Source organism: Brachyhypopomus gauderio, unplaced genomic scaffold (genome assembly GCF_052324685.1).
Source record: "Brachyhypopomus gauderio isolate BG-103 unplaced genomic scaffold, BGAUD_0.2 sc79, whole genome shotgun sequence".
NCBI lineage: Eukaryota > Metazoa > Chordata > Actinopteri > Gymnotiformes > Hypopomidae > Brachyhypopomus > Brachyhypopomus gauderio.
The window spans coordinates 105453-111088 of NW_027506900.1; positions in this window are offsets into that span (position 1 = coordinate 105453).

Sequence of the window (5636 nt, forward strand, 5' to 3'; positions counted from 1 at the left end):
TCTGAAAACACGGAATGAGGACCTGGAGGCACGTTCGCGCTGCAACAACCTACGGGTTATCGGGATAAAGGAGAGACGAGAAGAGGGCAAGTGCGCAACAGAGTTTGTTTCACTATGCTTGAAGGAAACAGTCGGTCTGGACCTACTCCCTTTGCTCGACCAGGCACATCGGACGCTGCATGAGAGACCAGCCGGTGACGGTCCACCGAGAGCCTTCGTCATTAGCGGCCACTACTTCCATGAGAGAGAAGAAATTTTAAAAAATGCTGGCCAAATGAAACTGCTAACCACTGAAGAAGGTGATAGAATCTTCTTCCAACCAGACTACACCCAAGCAGTTGCCTAGTTCGGTGAGGTATATGCTACGACGCTGTGAGGAAATTCGGTACGGTTTGTGGTACCCGGCACAACTAAGGATAACACTGAGGAATGTCGAGTGCTCACGCTTCAAAGATCCCAGGCTGGCTAAAAACTTCATCCAGAAGAACCTGAAACTCAAACAGTGATTATACAGGCGTTTCTCATAGGGCTACGTCTGAATTGGAGTGGTATGTTGGACTAGTGTCACACAGACTTTCACCCTTAACAGTAACCTAATTAAGTTGGAGTTAAAGTTTCAGATACCTAAGTTTATTGCACAAATTGTTTAGTTTTCAAGTTCTCATTTAATAAGGGTGGATTTATCGGAGCCGACTTCTTTTCTAAGATTACTTATTTACTGGTCCATTAACAAGATAGGCAACCTCAGGAGTGACACTAAATATAATCGTGGTTGTCACGTATAAGACCTTACAAGGCACCAACGGCAAGTGTAGTATCTGGACTGTACATTTATAGAACAAGACAAGTGTGGGTAACATTTGAGTGTAGCTACGTTATCTGGTACTCTGTGATTTACATAGTTTTCGTGGGGCTCAGCTTCACAAGGTATGCTTTGATGGTTAGGGGAGAGTGGGGTGATTTGTGCCAGGGGGGAAGTTGTGCCACCCCCTGTTTCTAGGGAACCAGAGAAGAAATTGGTTATGTGACCATTAATTTTTGAAAAAACATTCATTTTACTCATCCTGCAAAGAAGAGAGCCTCATTGCATGAGAGGAAAGCACATTTAAGTTCAAAAAACTGTTTTTTGCCTTTCAAAGTAAAATTCCATATGATCAAGGATTTTTGATTGTTGTGTCCAAACAGTTATAGAGAAGTATGAAAACATTTTACACATGTTTTAGTACTTTGGTAAGCTACACTATGAGTCTATGCAGCTAGCATGATGTTAGCCCAAAATTACTGGATGATGCATTTTTTCCCAAATGGTGGGGTTGGGGTGATTTGTGCCATAGGGCCTGGGGTAAGTTGTGCCAGTGGCACAACTCACACCCACTTATGAATATTTTAAACATATTGTTTTTTTTTTGTAGTTGTACATTGTATTCTTATATTTAATCACTTAAACTATGTGACATTCTTAATTTTAGACCCAAAATAGAAATAGGCCATCATGCCACGGAGTTATAAGAGGAAGACATGCAGGGCTTCCACTCTTCTAGAGGACATGGACAGAGTAGTGAAGAGGTGGAGAAGGGAAGTCTATTGGTCAGGTGGTGAGGGAGATGAGCATATGCAGGATGTCATTAAAGTAAAACATGGAGAAGAAAAAGATAGATGGAAAAGAAATAGGATATAAAAGAACTGGACTTATTTAAAGCGTATAGCTTCAACTTATGCAAATGTAAATGTAAACTGCAATGGATCAATAAGGGAAAAATTAAGACATATGCTAATTATGCAAAAAAAAAAACGTAATATTTGCTACTGTTTTTGTTTCATTTTGAACTGAACTTTGTTCTGAAGTGTTAGGCCTTGTTTAAGAAAATGTATCTTTGGTGTGCTCATGTGGCACAATAGGCTTGTAGAAAATTAGCCTTTGATGTTGTAAAGTAACTTTAAATAAACCTTAAATTAGTCATTTTGTATTGAATTTGTCTAGCTTTTATATAGCATTCCAGTTCTTGAGATCAAAATATATTATTTTACTTCAGTAATCAATGGCACAATTTACCCCAATGTATTCTCTCCAATGGCACAACTTACCCCGCACTGGGGGCAAGTTGTGCCACGAGACCACTTTTTTCAAAAAACTTTCGTAAATACTATATTTCACATCCAAAGTGACTGATTCCAGGGATGCACCACATCCTGAAATATATGTACATATTTTAGTTGGATGCATTACTGTCATAGTCTCACTTTAAAGTCACTTTAAGTAAAAACTGGCACAACTCACCCCACTCTCCCCTATGTACATGTGTTTGGGCCAGGGTGCAGGGCCTGGGTGGGGGGGATATGCAGCCTCTCATTTGGGGAGAGGCCAGCGAGGTGGGATAGCGAACAATATATGTTTATTTATTTATTTATTTTTTGCTTTTACTTTTTTTGTTTCTACCTCACAATCCAGCAGAGACCTGTTAGTATGAAGTATACATTACAGTTATGATATTAACAAACTGGAATGTTAAAGGTCTTACCCACCCAGCCAAGTGGAACAAGGTGTCCTCATAATTATTAAAACTGAAAACTGACATAGCATTCCTGACCGAAACCCACCTGCTCAATAAAGATGACAGTCGACTCAAAAGAAGGGGCTTCCTACAGATATTTCACTCTGGACTGAGTGCTAGATTCAGGGGTACAGCCATTCTCATTCGTAGAAGGATACAATTTGTGCGATCTAAGGTCATTTCTGATAAAAATGGTCATTATATTATTGTTCAAGGACGTCTTTTTAATTTACTAGTGGTATGTGTTTATGGTCCTAATTGAGATAATTTTTTCAGCACCCTTTTTTCTTTGCTTCCTTATTTGAATACTCATCAACTGATTCTAGGGATCACTCTAGCAATACAACTCTATCATGGAGTAAATCTGCTGAGGCAATAAACAGCTTTCTTCAGGCATATGGGATGGTAGATGCATGAAGATACAGAAATCCTAAGTCTAGACAATATTCTCCGCTGCACACCAGTCATATTCTAGAATAGATTACTTTCTGTTAGACAGAAAGCTCCTTCCCCCTCCTGAGGTCAATCACCTATGAGGGCATTGTAATTTCCAATCACAGCCCAATGACTATGACATTCAATGCTCCAAACATTGAGTTCCCACATTGTACCTGGCGGTTCAATCCACACCTTCTGTCAGAGGAGGACTTTGTTAACTTCATTTCTGCTCAAATCGATTTCTTCCTAGAAATGAATCGGTCACCTGGCACTAGTTTTGGTAACCTTCAGGAAACAATGAAAGCATATCTACATGGACAGATTATTGCTTATAATGCCAGAGCAAACAGAAGACGGCAGGCATGTCTCAGTGAATTGACTGCATTGATCAATGATTTAGACCGCAGAAACTCAGTAGCTCCTTCTGCCGACTTGTGTAGAGAGAGAGTGGCTCTGTTAACGGAGTTTGACATTCTCTCCAAGCTGAAGAAGCTGAAGATCTATATCTTGGATCTTGTCAAGAATCTTATGAGTTTGGGGAACAGGCTAGTAAATTGCTTTGCCATCAGTTAAGGCAGTCTGCACATTTGGGCCTAATATCAGAAATTGACGCACCAGAAGGGACAATTACGGATCAGATGGGTATTAATAATCAATTTAGGAAATTCTACGAAGACCTCTACACCTCTGAAGATTTTGATGAGACACAGTTAGCCGCTTTTTTTGATAACCTCGAGATGCTAATCATAGAATCACAAGATAAAGTAAATCTCCATCACAATATCTCAATAGAGTACATTGATCAGGCAATTAAAAAGATGAAGAGTGGTAAAACTCCTGGACCAGATGTCTTCCCAATTGAGTTTTTTTTATTATTATCGAAACTAGCCCCTCTGTTGCAGGAAGTGTATACAGAGGCACTAGAGCAAAAATCTTTACCCCCTACTATGACTCAGGCCACAATCTCAATCATTCTTAAAAAATGAAAGGACCCTTTGAAATGTGAGTCCTATCGCCCAGTGAGCTTGCTCTGCTGTGGTTATAAAATATTAACCAAAATCTTAGCAAGTAGACTAGAGTCAGCAAAACATATGGTGGTACACCCAGATCAGACTGGGTTTATTTCAGGGCGGCAACTCTATAGTAATTTACGTAGACTGTTTAATGTGATACATACATCAAAATCTGGATGTGCAGCAGAGGTTCTTCTATCGTTGGATGCACACAAAGCTTTTGATCAGATAGAATATAAATACCTCTTGGCAACTTTGGAAAGGTTTGGATTTGGTCCCAATTTTTGTTCCAGGGTCAAAATATTATATGCTATACCCCAGGCCTCGGTCCGCACAAATAATTATATTTTGCAATATTTCCACATTCATAGGAGTACCACGCAGGGATGTCCATTAAGCCCACTTTTGTTCAACTTAGTCCTAGAACCATTAGCAATGGCCCCAAGAGGTGCAAACAAAGTTATGGGGGAGGCCAGACACACGAAGTATCGCTGTATGCGGATGATCTTTTGCTTTATTATGCTAACCCTAATGACTCCATCCCTAAATCACTAGAAATCATATCAGAATTTGGTAAAAAAATTCAGGCTACAAAATTAACCTCACTAAGAGTGTGCTTTTCCCAATTAATGATCAGGCCCAAAGGATGTAATTTGATACTTACCCACTGAAAAAAACTCCAGACTCTTTTAAGTATCTTGGAGTGACAGTAACACACAGATACAAGGATCTATTTGACTATAATTTTAAACCAGCTTTTGAACAAGTTAAACAAGACTTAAATTGCTGGTCATTTCTTCCTATATCATTAGCGGGCAGGATTAACTCAATCAAGATGACCGTCTTGCCTAGGCTGTTGTTCCTGTTTCAAACACTACTGGTTTTTATCCCTAAGTCTTTTTTTCGAGAGCTAGATATGTACATATCTGCCTTTGTTTGGAATAAAATGATCTCTCGGATAAGAAAGGCATTTTTGGAAAGACAGAAAGAAGACGGAGGTCTGGCACTTCCAAATTTTATACAGTATTATTGGGCAACTAACATTCATAAAATATTATACTGGGTTTCCACTTCCTCTGATGGACATAGATCGGTGTGGGTGGAGATAGAGCAATGGTCTGCGCATCCAGTGTCCTTATCCTCATTAGTTTGTGCTCCGTTGCCACTTAGTAATAAACATCCCTTGGTGTGGGGTCTCCTCCGAATCTGGTCTCAATGTATATGTACTTTTAGACTTAGACAGACTTTGCCATCTCTTCCAATCACAGCTAATGTACTTTTCCCTCCGTCACTCATTGATTCAACATTTAATCTCTGGGCCAATAGGGGTCGATATTTGCAGATCGTGAATTTGTTAAAAAGCATTTTTCCTCTTTTCCATTGCTCCCAGACAGGGACGGACTGGCCATCGGGCATACCGGGCATTTTCCCGGTGGGCCGACGTGCTATTTGGGCCGACAGTCCTGACACTTTTTTATCTATTTATATATTGGTCTGACCGGCCCATAAAACAAGTAGATCAGTGGGCCGATTCAGATGGAGGCTGGCTGATTGACACTTGTCTGGCGAATCACATTAACACACCTTTCGCGACGCTCCTGCTGCCTGCATAAAGCATTTGGCAAAAAAAAAG